The 16,332-nt window shown below is 50.1% G+C and overlaps 1 protein-coding gene across 2 annotated transcripts in view; it reads right to left on the reverse strand.

The window, feature by feature from the left end:
* LOC129495438 (E3 ubiquitin-protein ligase RNF152) overlaps positions 1-14,606 on the reverse strand; it is a 79,877-nt gene extending 65,271 nt beyond the window's left edge. For both annotated transcript variants that reach the window (XM_055302915.1, XM_055302917.1), the window contains exon 1: positions 14,408-14,606. The gene's annotated coding sequence lies outside the window, so the exon portion shown is untranslated. The remainder of the gene's footprint in view (positions 1-14,407) is intronic.
* Between the last annotated feature and the right edge of the window lie 1,726 nt (positions 14,607-16,332).

The raw sequence follows: 16,332 nt of genomic DNA on the forward strand, positions 1-16,332 counted from the left end.
AAAAAGAACAAATGGAAGGAAAGCTAATTCCTCCTGATATAGTTGGAGGCGACTCCATAAAGCAAGTAGAATGGGAAGGAAGTCTTGAAGGAAGCATATAGTTACAGCTTTCCATCAAGACAAGGTGTTTTTGTGGGAAGGGGAAGGACATTCCAGTAAAAGGAGCTACGTGAACAAAGGATTGGCAATATGAAAACACAGGATTTATTCTCCTCTTGGTATAGGGCAAAGCAGAAACTGGGAGAGGAAGGGTTGTAAGAAATGCTTTTTTTTTTTTGTTCGAACAATATTTTTTTAGTAGTGCATTCATGAAAGTCTTAAGCTCGCAGCTACATACTCTGGCTTTCAGGTAAGTGGCCCTTCAAGAAACAATTCACATCACCCAGCTACATAGAAACTTGTTAGTACAGGGCAAAACTCAGCTAATAGTCAGAAATCTCACTGCAAATTTCCCAACAGAGCTCATCACTGACTCTTTCAAACCACAGGACCTCAAAGTCAACATCACACTGATTCAGGGAGATGTTGACCAAAATCACCCATCTTTGTTCCCAGGAACAGTGCAGAAGTCAGATCGCTTATATTACATCCAACCCACTTTTTAAAAAGGACTTATTGCTTCTTTCAATGCTGAACCCAGCTGTGAATGTGGCTCCCAGGCTGCGGTTAAGAGCCCAGACCGCACAGGTTCGTATCTCGGCTCTGGCATAGACTCGCCATGTGACCTTGGGCAAGTCACCTAACTTTTCCAGATCCAGTGCCTCTCAGATAACACACTTAAAGCAGTTAGCACTGAGCCTGAAGCACATAATAAACGTTGCCTGTTATCTCTGTACTATAGTTACCCCCCCACCCCTCCCCCAGAAATACACTGTGGAATCCAACACAGTTTGGGAAGGGAAACATCTGATAAACTTCCATGTCATTTTGTAGAACATGCATTATTAATAACAACGTCAGTTTGCTTTGGGCAAGATGCTTTTAATTACGAAGTCAATATCACCATGTAAACAACAGTTGTTCTTAATTCTGAAGCTAAAATTGAGTTCAAAAAAATACCACACTCCTACACAATTATTTACCCCACTAGTCGCTTAACTCACTTTTCCTCCCTCAAACCATTGTCCCTCTCTCTCCTTTTCTCATTTTCGCTGTGATCCGCTCTGGGAAAACAAAGTGTATTTAGCTGTTAAGTACTATAGATTATATCGAACGACACCAGTCACCTAGCACTAAAAAGCCTCATAAAGGAAAGAAATTTGTTTCTTTCCAAGTCAGAATCTCAAAGGAGACGCTAAACCGAGAGAAGTGGACTCTGGAACCCGAGGAGCATCAGCCGGTGCAGAAGTGCTCCCTCCTATGCTGAGAACTGTGGGGAACAACCCACTTTTGGGGTGTCCCAAAGTGAACATCTGCATGAAGCCCCATTCACCTCTACTCAGGGTGGCCACGGAATCGAATGGCTCTGCCCTCTGCAGCAAGTCAAGGACAAGGAACAAAATGAAAGCCAAGGCAACCAGATGACAGAGGCCGGATCCCATTTATGCTTCAAAATTGATTATCACTGCCCTCTTAATTTACAAGGAATTCTAAATTGTCCGGACAGCATCTCTTTTTCAATTTCCATTCCCAGACTGGCCTTGATTCCTGCGAATGTTATTTTAAGAAGCACATTAAAGAGAGGGTTTGACACCTCCGTGGACCGGTTCCACAAATAAGGTGTCATAAATCTGGGGTAAAATCTAACATATTCCTTTTAACTTCGTAGTGAAGACATTTTTTCTTGCAAATCAAAGAACTTCGTGTTGGGAAGAATGACCGCCCTAGATGCAATTCTCAAACACTTTATTATTTTGACATAAACTTGGAGGTGTGTGAACAAGTAATTTTTGATAGCTCTGACTCTGCCATTGGGGGAAATAAAAAAAGTAAATGAGTGATTCTGCAAAAAAACAAAAACACAAAAGAACCCCACTAACTCCTGTCAACTAATATTTAGCCTTTGTGTGTAGAAATAACGGCAATTTATAAAATGAATTCTACTTGCTTGTGAGTTTCCCCTTCCGTAGACAAACCATTTACCTTTTTCTCAGGTGAAGCAACAGGCCCTGAAGAAATCTGGCTTATCAGGAACAGAAATGAATATGATTTCTTGGTGTGCATAGTGATTACACAGGAATCCGAGTTGAAAGAGTGACGTAAATGTCTAGCAATTGCCCTCAGGTGCTATGTGCATGGGGTTTGCAGAACTAGCAAACTAATTACTGTTTCTGGCAATTTGCTGCAGGTCCTAACATCCCCAGATAAATAGTTACACTTCCCAAAAAGAAACAGAACACAAAGGGTTATCATTGGAGCCATCAGCTAAAGACCAGAAAAATCTGTGGCTTATCCAAGGGCCTTATCAGTTGCCTTCAATCCCATGTGTTAGTAATGGAGATTCAGGAGGAGAAAATGCCAGCAAGTTGGGAGTCGGGGTTCAGTAGTATGGAGCTAGGCCTGCTTCCCTTCCCAACCCCCCCTTGGAATGAACAGACTCATCAGGAAAAAGCTCCCTTAACCGGAGGAGGAACGCACTGGGCACTGTGTACACAAGCACTCCCTTCACACAACCGTTAGGTTCACAACACGTGCACGTTCCAGAAGCATCCCAGCTGCAGACAAAAGACAAGGCGACTCATCGGCTGGTGTCACATGGTTCCATCAAGAAGAAGAAAAAACCAAAAACTGTCAAGAAAAGCATAAGCTTCAGGCGCCTGGGTGGCTCAGTGGTTGAGTGTCTGCCTTTGGCTCAGCCCATGATCCTGGGGTCCTAGGATTGGGTCTCACATCCGGCTCCCCAAGGGGAGCCTGCTTCTTCCTCTGCCTCGCTCTGTCTCTCGTGAATAAATAAATACAATCTTTAAAATAAATAAATAAATAAAGCTCCTACATAATTACACTCCAGATATCAGCACAGTGAGGAACCCAGAGCAGATACAGGGTCATGCATTTTCAACTTAGCCATCAGAGGGACCAGACTGAAATCCTGCAACGATCAGCAGCAACCCAGCTCTGAATTGGACCCTAGCTCTCAAAGTTATTTCTCAAAATTAAATTCCACCATTCCTTCAACAAGTATTTATTGAATGTCTATGGTGTACCAACCAAGCCCTGTGCAGCAACCCTACCAGGCACAGCAAATACTACAGCTTAAAGAGCATTTTTAAAAGATCCCCTTAACTTTATGGTTATATTGTCTAACTCTAGTTTCCTCTCTTGCCTTTGCTAAAGAAATCTCTTCTTTAATAAAAATAACAATAATAATAAAGATCCTATCCCCAAAAGCACATTCATAAGTCAAAGGACTGACAAAGCCACGTGGCCTTCTGCAGGTGTCTCCATCCTGTTCTCTTCTGCCTCTTTTCGGATGGTGATTGCATCTCTAACCATGTGGAATGTCCAAAAAGCCTGCTTCGGGAGGCTTAAAAACAACAACAACAACAACAACCACCACAGAACAAGGAAGGAGAGGACCCCTAAATAGGGTGATCAACTCATCTTGGGTCTCCTGGGACTGTTCTGGTTTTAAAACAGAATGCCCCTCAACCTGGGTATCCTCATAGTCCTGACAAGTGGAGTCAGTGGGTCATCTTACCCCGCAAGAAACCAGACCCTTGCCTTGGCTGGGAGGAGTGAGGCCACGAAGGAAAGGAGGTTGGTGCTCTTTGAGGAAGAAGGCCCGATCGCCTGCAGGCTGTCCCAGAGCCTTTCGGCATCCTCCAGCTTCTTCCCCAGAAGGCCTATCATTTTAAACTCCACACCATTTAAGCAAAGTTTTACAAAGACTCTCCAACAACAAGACTCCGATGACATGACATACAAAGCATATCCTCATAAAAATGCCAAGGGCTGTAATTATTTGGACGTGGTTATCTTCATGGCTAGTTAAAGAGCTTCTTCAGGTTAGAGCACAGCTACTCATCCCAAGATTTCCAGATTTCAACACCATGACTGGTGGGTGGTAGATGCTGAATAAAAGGGACATTAATAATAGTTGCCATTATGCAGTGTTTACAACGCACAGGGCAATATGCTAAGGCATCTTATGTAAATGATTCAACTTACTCTCATATAACTCAATGAGGTTGACTGTCCTCCATTCTCCAGATGAAGACACCAAAGCCCAGTCAGACTTTGTTTACTCAAGGTCATTATGGCAGAGCCAACACTTGAACCCGAACCCATCTTGCTTCAAAAATTCCATGTTTTGGGGGGCTCCTGGGTGGCTCAGTTAAGTGTCTGCCTTTGACTCGGGTTATGATCCCAGGGTCCTGGGATGGAGCCCCACATTGGGCTCTCTGCCCAGGGGGGAGCCTGCTTCTCCCTCTCCCTTTGCCTGCCACTGCTTGTGCACTCTTTCTCTCTCTGTCAAATAAACAAATAAAATCTTTTTTTAAAAATTCCATGCTTTTCATCACTCAATTGAATGAGGATCAAGTAAGGTGGGTATGTATGGTAACAGATCAAGAATTGAAAGAGAAAGGATCCCTGGGTGGCGCAGCGGTTTAGCGCCTGCCTTTGGCCCAGGGTGCAATCCTGGAGACCTGGGATCGAATCCCACATCAGGCTCCCGGTGCATGGAGCCTGCTTCTCCCTCTGCCTATGTCTCTGCCTCTCTCTCTCTCTCTCTCTCTATCATAAATAAATAAAAATTTAAAAAAAAAAGAATTGAGAGAGAAGAGTATCAGATACATTTCTTTTATTCTATTCCCTTTTAGCTTTGACATTGCAAAAAAATAAAAAGGCAGAAAACCAAACTAATTAGAAGTTTGTACGTTAACCTAAGGCAAAGCAAGGATTTTACTTAGAATTGTTCTTAGCAAATGGTAAGCACTGAATTTTTTTTATTTTTTTTTAATTTTTTTTTAATTTTTTATTTACTTATGATAGTCACAGAGAGAGAGAGAGGCAGAGACACAGGCAGAGGGAGTAGCAGGCTCCATGCACCAGGAGCCCGACGTGGGATTCGATCCCGGGTCTCCAGGACCGCGCCCTAGGCCAAATGCAGGCGCCAAACCGCTGCGCCACCCAGGGATCCCAAGCACTGAATTTTTTAATAAATTTAATATATACAATGTTACACCTAATATGGAGTTTAAATCATTGATTCTCAGGGTTTCTTTTGTTCAGCTCATTGTTTTTTCTTTTTTCTTTTCTTTTTTTTTTTTTTTTTTGATTCTCAGTGTTTCAAATGTTATTTTACCCATCACCAGAGGTGACTAGATTGATTCCTACCTTAGATTTCTTAAGTGTTAACATGACGAAGTAGGACCAGATGGCCAAGCACTTACCCCTGATAAAGGTGGTTCTCTACCTATGTAGTTGAATTAGCTATTACTCACTTAAAATGACCATAGTCCTTATGTCTCATGCAACAAAAGGGCATTTTCTCTAAACAAGGTACAGAGATCCATCCACATTCTCCGCAACCACCTTTAACCTCATATTAATCTGTAAGGAAGCAATTTACAAACCCAGCCCAGAGCAATGCAACTGGAAAAGACTATCACACCAAATACTTTGTTTTTGAGACATTTATGTCAGCTCCACTCATTATCCCTCAAACTGAGAACATTATTTTGATGTTAATGTATTCGTGGCCATTCTCTCCAAGCAGCTAAACACATTTCCTCTTTCATAATAATGCCATTAGTAATGATCAAGCATTCTGAGGGTTAGAGTTTCTATCATGTGAATGAATATTCCAAAATCAAAAGAGGTAGAGCAAACCAGATGTCTATCACAAAGGCATTTATGGCTACAAGCTAATTACGAAGGGAGCTATGCCAGCCAGTGGTGGACAATTGTCATCCACTGGGGTCAAGCCCAAACCGCACAGTCTGCTTCTTGAGACTGTGGGATGTAAAGTCCCATATGTCCCCAAGGAGAAGATGTTTTTGTGCGCTGTGCTGTCATTTTGGAAGAAGCAGACAAACTGAGGGTGAAAAACAGATTACCAATAACAATTCATTTTGTTAGAAGGATGACCCTCAACAAGAATATTCACTTCCCAACCACTGAAATGCACACTGCAGCCTGGCAACTCCCATTTGATCCAATATTTAATCACGATTAATGCAAGTAGGGGAAGCTCTTAAAAATAAGTTTCCCCTTGAGTTCTTTGGTGGTTCGGTCGTTTGGGTGGACAGCTCTTGATTTCGGCTCCAGTCATGGTCTCAGGGTCCTGGGATAGAGCCTGGAGTTGGGCTGTGCGCTCAGTGGGGAGTCTGCTTGTCCCTCTTCCTCTCCTCCCAACGCACCCCCCCCACCTCCACTTGTGTGTGCTCGTTCTCTCTCAAATAAATAAATGAAATCAGGAAAAAGAAGTTTCTTTCTTAACTTCCTTTTAAGTCTACGGCCAAAAGCATCTATAATTCCTTTATCACTGTAGGTCAAAATCATTTCTGTGCTGTCAAAGATTCATCAATGATTGAGTATTTATTGAGCCCTTATGCTGTACACACATGGTGGGGAATATAAAATAGGTTCAAACCTCATCGAGTATTCATCTCCAAGGAGCAAGAGAAATGAGATCTTCCTGGTTTCAGTCCCTATATCCTCCAGCTCCAAGGCCCCCTTTGAGGAAACTGGATCCCTCACCCTTTCCTCCAGCTGAGCAGTGACTAGAAAAGTTCCATTCACATCCTTTTGTGAACTAGCTTGAGTGGGTTTCTGTTCTTTGCAAGTAAACATAAAGAAAAAGACTGGGCGCCTGGGTGGCTCAGTCGGTTAGGCATCTGCATTTGGCTCAGGTCGTGATCACGGGGTCCTAGGATCCAATCCCATGTTGGGCTACATGCTCAGTGGGGAGTCTGCTTCTCCCTCTGCCCCTCCCCTCCGCTCATTCTCTCTCTCTCTCAAATAAATAGATTAAATCTAGGAAGGAAGGAAGGAAGGAAGGAAGGAAGGAAGGAAGGAAGGGAGGGAGGGAGGGAGGGAGGGGGCCCCTCAATCTTAGGTGATAATACAAGGCCATCTATGTATGATAAGTGCCCTTTGTAGAATGAATGACTTTCTTGAAAATGAGAGATGAAGGCAATTCTGTCAGAGAACTTTGGAGGAGCAAAGGATTGCTATGGGCTAAAGCTACAGAATTAATATTTTTTTAGAAGACTTAAGACCCAAGTCACACCTTTAATAAAGCAGAGTATAGGGAGAGGATGTTGTAGGCCACAGAATATTCCAGAACTTTAAAACAAGCCATGCAAAGCATTTCTGGGAAAGAGTGGGTTAACCAGCCCAGCGAATGTGGCATTTTAAAGTCGGGCAGAGCCAAAGCCAGCAATGGACAGGAAGCCTGGGTCCAGGTGGGGAAAGCTTTCAAGGGAAGGCTACAAAATACGAACTGCATCCCCAAAAGACAGAAGCCACTGAGAAGTATCGAGGCAGAGAATGAACAACTAAAATGGCCTACTGTCCTCAGGGTATCAGCGTCGTAACAGGGACCGTGGGGAAAGCCAGGAGGTAAAGGTACCCACTCACGGTCCAGAGAGAAATAAAGTCCTCAGCTGAGATGTGGCAGGAGGGAAGGGAAATGGAGGGAGACAGAGGAACTGTCACTAGAGAGGGACAGTTCACCCGTTCATCAGCACAATTCCAGTATTGTTAAGAATGCTCCTGGGCAGCCCGGGTGGCTCAGCCGCTTAGTGCCAACTTCGGCCCAGGGCATGATGCTGGGGACCCGGGATCGAGTCCCACGTAGGCTCCCTGCATGGAGCCTGCTTCTCCCTCTGCCTGTGTCTCTGCCCACCCCCTGTGTGTCTCTCAGGAATAAATAAATAAAATCTTCTAAATAAAAATTAAAAAATGGGGCAGCCCGGGTGGCTCAGCGGTTTGGCACCACCTTTGGCCCAGGGCCTGATCCTGGGGACCTGGGATAGAGTCCCACGTCCGGCTTCCTGCATGGAGCCTCCTTCTCCCTCTGCCTGTGTCTCTGCCTCTTTCTCTGTGTGTCTCATGAATAAATAAAATCAAAAAACAATAAAACAAAATAGAATGCTCCCTATTTCCATGGTATCTATCAATGCTTTTGCCAAAATCTCCTCAATGCCTGTAGAACCCCAGTGAGGAGCGTCTTAAGCGTGCTGATCCGGGCTTATAAACGGAAAGCGAGGCTGGGAAGTTACATTTCCTTGGAAGGTAGGAAAGAGAGACTAGAAAGAAAAATCCCAGCACAGACCATGGCCCCACATCTTTGCCCCTCCCGGTGGCCCCCCTGCATTGGGTCAGTACCTTCTCTGGTGAAGTCTGGCAGCCCAGCAGCCTGTGTGACGTCAGAATAGCTTTTATCACGCAGGATGCTCGCAAGGACTCTCCTGTGTGCACGAAGAAGTGGATCCAGTGGGAAAGAAGGCGTCCTGGCCTACTCAGGGCCTCCGCTCCCAGCAGATCATGGGAGCCCCCCAAAAAAATTTCCACCAAACAAATGGACTTCAGGCCTCCGCAGCCACATAGGCTCTAGGCCGGAAAACCACAGGCTCCAAGGACCACCCAAAGGAGAAATAAGTCACCTTGTCTGCAAGTTGCTTGGCCTTGCAACGCTGCTGGCCTTCAGTCTCCCCATGACAGCAAGTCAACCAGAAATTTTCCTAAAAATCCTTAAACATGGGGCACCCGGGGGGCTCAGCGGTTGAGCATCTGCCTTTGGCTCAGGTCCTGATCCCAGGGTCCTGGGACCGAGTCCCGCATTGGGCTCCCTGCAGGGAGCCTGCTTCTCCCTCTGCCCATGTCTCTGCCTCTCTCCGTATGTCTCTCATGAACAAATAAATAAAATCTTAAAAAAAAATAAACTATAATAAAAAATAAAAATCCTTAAACCTAAAAGGAGTATTCTTTTCATCCAAATGGTGATTTCCATCCCTAAGGCGGGCGCTGGGACACAGGTAGCTCACGAAGCCAGGAGAGGAGCAGGAAGGCCCCCGCCCGCCTCCCTCCGGGCTTCTAGAGGTTACTTCGGCCCGAGGCCGGGCACCTCATTCACCCCGCAAGTGTCCCCCACCTGGTCGGCCAAGTTCGTTATGAAGTTCAAGGGCCGAGCACTCGGAGGCCAAACATAATACAGAAGTGTCTTCTGGAGCTTCCCAAATAGATTTCAAGACTAGTTCCTCTGGACTTAATGCCCTCAGCCCAACCCCACGCCGCTGAACCGCCCCCCGGGTGGCTCGGGGTCTCCGATGGGCTCTACGAGGTGCTCCCGGTGGTGCTCCCGGCTGGCTTCTCAGCCGCTCGCTTCCAGCTTTCCCTCCCTTGGGGTGCAATGTTTTGTCACTCGAGGGGAGCAGAGGGCAGCCTCCGCATTCTTAGACGAAGGCCGATGTCCCCGAGTCACTGTGACTCGCTCAATGTCCCCTAGGCACTGTAACTCGGGCCCGCTGTCATCCCACCCTACCACCTGGCTAGGGAGAGCTGCTTTATAAAGGTGGCTTCAGCAAGGTGATCCCTGAGCCAGAGCCATTCTATTCGGTTAAATTCCACGCTTCGGGGGCAGCCCAGGTGGCCTAGTGGTTTAGCACCGCCTTCGGCCCAAGGCATGATCCTGGAGACCCGGGATGGAGTCCCATGTCGGGCTCCCTGCATGGAGCTGCTTCTCCCTCTGCCTGTGTCTCTGCCTCTCTCTGTGTGTGTCTCTCATGAATAAATAAATAAAATCTTTTAAAAAAATAAATTCCACACTTCGGCTGAAGGTACTTCTCTAATCCTAAAAATTCCAATCCATGCCTGCATTTATCACAACATGAACAGAGCTGTTTGAGTAACCAGCCCCTCCTACAGCCAAATCTCTCTAGGAGCCACCAACTACTTAATCCACCGACCCTCGCAACACCTATTCTTCAGCATCCAAGTATTTTTAGGGACAAGGCAACATGGAAGGCTTGAAAACTTATCACCCTGGTTGTCAACAGGATTTGCTGATGGAAGCATGAATGTCCCAGAACTCTGGGTGTTCTGCTGAGCCTGTGACCAGAAAATGTCCCTCGTCCAAAATGCTTTTTTTCTAAACATCGGAGTAACAAGGGGGAGACCCAAGGCCACTCTACACACGTTCCTGTCCCCTCGTGAAGTCTCCTCTGTGGCCCTGTGATCTTTGCTGTGGGAGGCCGCCCCCCCCCGCCCCCGTGTGACACTAGGCCCACTGCCACTCCTTTTCTACCCCAGGCTGTTCCAATGAACTCAGGAAGTCTTAGACGAGAGGCAGATGGTGAGGGAAAGAAGGTCTGTAAGTACCAGCTCTCTATTACATAATGCTAAGCACAGAACCTCCTAGAACTAACCCTAGAACGATCTCCTGCCCTAGCACTTCAGAATAAACAACTACTAAAACAGGCAACAAGAGAGAACACTGTTAATTTTTTTTATTTGATGATCAGTGTACAATCATGCTAGTAAATATAATACCAACATATCAGTAAATACCACATTGGGGTAGGACCAGAGCCTTGAAGATATTTATCATTCATTCTTTCACTTGATACTCACGTAATATCCAGTGTCTACAAAGCATGAGCTAGCCCCACGGGAACACACTCTATAACCTCATCTGGGCCGCGTGACCTGTAGCAGTCATTAGTGATGCTCACCTATATCCAGTGCCCCCTTTTTCAGGACAAGAGAAACTGAACTGTGACTGAAATGGGGTCACAGGACTAGCTGTGCAAAGCAATGCAAGTCACTTCTGGGTCCGATCGTGTCACTCACACAGCAAGATCCTCCACAGTTTCCTTTCCCACACTGCACACTCAAGATCATACCTCCATCGATTTGGGTCTTCGAGTGACTACGATGAGCAGGGCCTACCTGCTGACCACGCTGGACACACAGCCGGGGAAAGAAAGAAATTGTATTTAGCCACTGAGATCTGGAGGTGATTTCTTACTGCAGCATAACTGAACCTAAACTGCCAATAACAGCACTGTGGAGAAAAAGGGAGAAGCCTGCAAAAAGTGCCTCTCCCCCAGCTGTTTTCTCAATCCAATACTAGAAAAAAAAAAAGCAGAGTTTGTTTCAAAATTCGAGTAATTCTTTGAAATGCAGAGGGTTCAGACAGGACAGACGGGTTCAAGCAACTCTGAGGGAATAAGGAACGAAACAGAATGACCTTTCAACAATGGCGAAATCTAAACATTCCTGTGGAATTCAGCTGAAGAGTTTAAAGACCATGAAGAAAAGGTCACCTTCTGACAACAGGTCCAGTCACTTAGGAAGTAGTGATCTCCCCGATGAAAGAGGCATTCAACAATCATATGCCCCTCCCTCGGAAGTCCAATACCACCCTTTGTTCCTCTCTCCCCAGCTTCCATGGAACTTAATTAGAATCAAGTCTTCAATAAGCTCCCTGAAGGTGGTTCATATTTATGTCTCCAGACAGCACCACCCCGCACCCCACCCCTGGGCATCTCTCACAGAGCTTATTATTTATCAGGTGCTTGATAAACATCTGCTGAATGAATTAAACAAATAGTGGAGAAAGGACTCGGGCACTGGAGGCAAAGGTTGGTCTAATAACCCTTTGGGCTCCCCCAACCCACAGCTAAACACACTACGGCAGACGTCTGGGGGTGGGGAGCCTCCACCTAAAAAAAAAACAAAATAAGCATCAATACAACACTTTATTATGATTTATTACTGCACACAGTCTACAGCCACAGTGAAACCTAACGCTGCTGTATGGTTATCTTTGTTCTTGGACGTGCATTTACATGTGCGGGCAGCTGTTTTCCCATGTGGAATTTTGTGTGTGAGGTATTTATTTTTTCTATTAAAAAAAAAACCACACCCTTTGTTTCTATTGCATTATTACACTCCTTATTATCCCATCACGTGGCATTTCCTCTCGCAGGAACACAGCACACACCCTGCATTACTGCTGACAAAAAAAATTACTTGTCAAAATACCTCTATCCGAGCACCACTGCAAATCTGGTCTTCCCAAAGCGGCGGTCTTTGTCTCAGCTGGGACCAGCTAACTCCTTTACTTCTCCTAGTGATTCCTGGATGCTCTGAGTAGAAGGACACATGCCAGTGGCACTTGGGCTTTTGTAAAGTCACCTTTCAGGACTCCCCTAGAGGTGAATGACAAACCCTTCAAGTTTTTTAATTTTATTTTTCAAGGGCTTGGGGTGGGGGTGCAGGGGTGTTGGGGGGGCGGATGGCGAGGGGACAGCCTGCCACAGACACAGCGCTGCTGTTGCTGCAGTGCCAGAGAGAGCACCAGGAGCCTTGGGCCCCCAGCGATCCCTTCTTCCTACAAGATAAACCTTGAGTCCACCTCCATAAGCATCCTCCTTCCCGGCTCGGCGTGCGGGGTGCCAGGACTCTGCCCTCTAGGAGACAATGCCAATGCCAAGGTGATCCGACACGTCTGAAGGTGACGTTTTCATTGTGCTCCATCAAGATAACCCCAGACTGAGTTAGGCTGACATGGAAACAGAACTATCCTTGGAAAGAAAGGGGCAGGCCAGAGTTTTTGGACAAGAACCAACAACCTAAAGATAAAATGCAGACTGAGAGCCTAATGGTTCATGGCTATGTAAATGGAAACTTAACTAAAGCTCTGCTTCTGGTGGCTTTCTGCTCTCCCCGCCGCCCTCGGTTCCACCTCCCAGTAACTTGCTGCTGGCACGTCCCTCCCGAGATTGCAAACACTATTACAATGAAGGCTTGCAGGACAGGCATTATTTCATAAGAAGGTTACTACATCTGACCAATGCCCTAATTGAGCGCTGGTCAAATTTATAATCGGCCTGACGATGATACCTTTTCAACAAGCGATAGCCACGAACAGACCGAAGCCAAAACATATCACTACAGATAAGAAAGCCGGCATCTATCCAAACCCCAAGCTCGGATACAATTGCCTCCGTACTCCACGCATCCAAATTCCCAGCAGTGCAAACCGGGTGGAACGGAATCGAGCCCAAAGGCACCCCTGCCCTCAACGACTTCTCCCAAAGCAAGGTTTCGAGGCATTTGCAATCTCCTCCTCAGCACCGGGAGTCAGCGGCAGCCCCCCGCTGTCCACACGGGCAGGAAAGCGACGGGGTCGTGCAGAAAGCAACCGAGCGGCCGCGTGCAGACGCCGTTGGCCCAAATGACCCGAGACACCCCGGCGGCTACGCAGGCTGCTGGGGGTTACCTGAAGCTGTCACCGAGGCCCTTTCACCCCCTCCTGCGTGATGACATCAAGTGGAAATGGTAACGCGTTTGGGAGGCAGGAGGCTGACAAGCAGGAAGCACAATTGAGCTTGAGCTTTGTTCAGCCTGCAGTGAAACCCGCGCAGGAAGGGTCAGGCTCGCGCAGCCGGGGGAGGCATCCAGGCAGCGTCCCCGGCCGCCGCGGGGGGGGGGGGGGGTGCGCGGGGCCCGCCGGCCGCCGAGGGGCCGCGGAGGGGGCGTAACGCCGCCTAATTGCCTCCCGGGGATAAACACCCCCTCCTCCCCCTCCGCTGCAGTCCCCCCCGCCCCCAAGTTCTCCTCCGGCGGTAGAGCCTCCACCGGCAAGTGTAGCCCCGCCGGAAGAAAGCCGCGCGAGGGGGCGAAGAAGAGCATCTCGGGGCAAAGACACACGAGCGAGATGTGCCAGCGCACGGGGCTACGGCCCCCCACCCCGACACACGCGCCGGCGCCGCACCGCGCACCTGCCCGCCGCCCCCGGGCCGCGTCCCCGCCCGGCCGCTCTGCTCGGCCCCACGCCGCGCGGCGCCCCCCGCGTCCTGCTTTGTCCTGCCGCTGCCCTCCGGGAGCAGGCGCCGGGGCACGTGGGGCGCACAAAAGACCCCCAACCTCGGGCCCGCCACCGCTCCCGCTCCCCTACCCGCCCCCCAGAGGGGTTCCCGGGGCGCCGAGCGGCGCGCGAGGGCAACTTCTGGGGCGTGGGGACCTGCTCGCCCGCGGCCGGCGGGGGGCGGCGGGGGGCGGCGGGGGCGTGCGGGGTGGGGGCGCGGCCGGGCGCGTGCGGGGTGGGGGCGCGGCCGGGGCGCGCGCACGTGCACCCTCCGGGGCGCGCTCGCGGGGCTGGAGCTCCAGGGGGCATCCGAGGACTCCGCCGAGCCGCCGGCAGCGCCGCTCCCCCGCCCGGCCGCCAGCCCAACTCCGCCGGCGCTCGCGAGGAACGCAACTCGGGGACCCCCGCCCCGGCGCCCCGGGGCCGCCCCGCCGGGCCCCGCAGCCCCTCCCCGGCCCCCCGCGGCCCGCCCCCATCCCCTGCCCCGGGGGAGCCCCACGCACCCGGCGGCGGGTCCCCTGCCCCGCGCCCCCGGCCCCGGCGCGGCCGCCGTGGGGGCGCAGGCATCCCTCCCCGCGCGCCCCTCTCGCCGCCCCGGCCCGGGGTGGGGGGTGCAGAGCCGAGAGCGAACCGAAAGTCACCGACCTCTCTCCGCAGCGGGCTCGGGCGCTCCCCACAGAGGCGGCGGCGGCGGCGGCGGCAGCATCGCGGGGGGGACCCGGCGCGCCCGGCCCCGCTCGGGAGGCGCCCACCTGCCCGCCGCCCTCGGCGCTCCCGGCCGGACCCCGCCGCCAGGCGCTCGGCTGCGACCGGAGCTTTTTGTGTCGCCGCCCAGGCTCCGGCACCGAGGGCGGTGGGGCGGGAGGCCGGGCTCCGCGCCCCGCGGCACCGCCCCTCCCGGCGGCTCCGCCCCCTCCACCCCCCTGCGGCGGCCGGTCCTGGACGTCCGTCCGTCTGTCCGCCCGCGATCGCACCCCCACCCCCACCCCCGACGGAGGAGCCGCCCACCCCGTGCCCACGTGCGCCCTCGGCGGGACCTGGACGGGGCCTCCCCCGCGCGCGCGGGGACCTGAGCCGCGAGCAGGTGCGAGAGGAGGCCGCGAGCGGCCGGCGGGGCGGGACCGGAGGCCCCGGAACCCGGCCCGGGGTCCAGTCCACGCGTTGCGGTTCCAGAACCTGCCCTGGCATCCGCGTCGCCGCTATAGATACTTTTTGGCTGCCCCTAAAAGTTCGCATCATCCAAGCAGGGAGCGGCCCTGCTTTTGCGAAGGGGAAGACCGAAGGGACGCCCCACCCCCGGGCTTCCCGGGGCGGGGGAGAGGTGCGCGTCCTGAGGTGCTGCGGCGGGTGCGACCACGGGGCCCACCTTCTTCTCCACCCTGACACCCAATTCCTGCCGAGGGAACATGCTTAGAATGACTAGTTCCTCCTAGAAAATGTAAAGACGTGGGTCCCTTGCCTCTTGGGTTGACTGCAAAATTGAAGAATGGAAGACAGGGGGTCGCTGGCAGAGGGTGGTACCCATGCTCCTTGGTGCCTTGTTAGAGGATTTCCTTGCAGAATGAAGATCCAGAACTCTCTTCTGTGAGTCTGGTAAAGCTAAGCCTACCAATGTGCCTGGACCTCCAGCAGCCCGGTTAACCGAGTGGCCCTGAGTCCCAACAACAGAGCTCGCAGCCTTTTCCCCGGCGGCTGGAACGGAGCTGGCTCCCCGTTCTGCTGTCTTGTCCACAAAGAGCGAGCTCCCGTTCTGACCTTTCCCAGCAGCTCACTGAAGTGCTTCTGCCAAGAAAATGAAAAGAAAACCCCGCCAACCCTCGGGGGGCTCTGATGACCCAGTAAAACTCAAAATGTACTCAACTGGCCGTCCTTGTCTTGTTCCACAAGTAAAACCTGTTAACAGTGTTTCCAAATGTGTTGTCACCAAGCACCTACAGAAATCGGTCACCAAGAGACAACTTTATAGCTTTATAGCTTGATGGGTGTCAGTCCTCTCTTAAGCTCCAAATGAAAGTGTTCACTTGGCCAACCTGTGTCCTTTTGTCCTCTGAAGTCATATCCTCACTGTGCACCTGGCAGGAGTGAAAGCTAGCTGCGTGTCTGAAAAGCCTCAGGTATACTTGAAGCAGAAGACCATAGAAGTCTTTATTTTTGGCCTCCAATTTAGGGCTTTTTTTTTTCTTTTTTTTAATGAGAAGCTAATGAGAGTATTGAAAACTCTGATGTTGACCAGGAGCTTGGAATAGGATGGTGAGTTATCACACACCGAAATTTCACTAGGACAGTTTAGCCTGTAAATATTATGATGATACAAGAGTGACTCTAAAGACTACTTTTAAGAAGCTAATTTCAGGGACCAGTAATTATTCCAAAATATTTAAACTCTCTTTTTTCTCAGCTGTTTTCAAAACAATCCTCTGGGAGGATTCAAGCGTTCAGCCTGGTGTGGGGTAACTTCCATCCTTACTCAGTCAGTCCCGCTGGCTGGTATTTTGATTCACACAACATCATGGGTGTTCTCTGCCTTCCGTCCAGTCTTGTAAAGCCTTCACGTAGAGAAGGTTAATTAA

This window comes from Nyctereutes procyonoides, unplaced genomic scaffold, assembly GCF_905146905.1.
Source record: "Nyctereutes procyonoides isolate TBG_1078 unplaced genomic scaffold, NYPRO_anot_genome, whole genome shotgun sequence".
Classification (NCBI taxonomy): domain Eukaryota; kingdom Metazoa; phylum Chordata; class Mammalia; order Carnivora; family Canidae; genus Nyctereutes; species Nyctereutes procyonoides.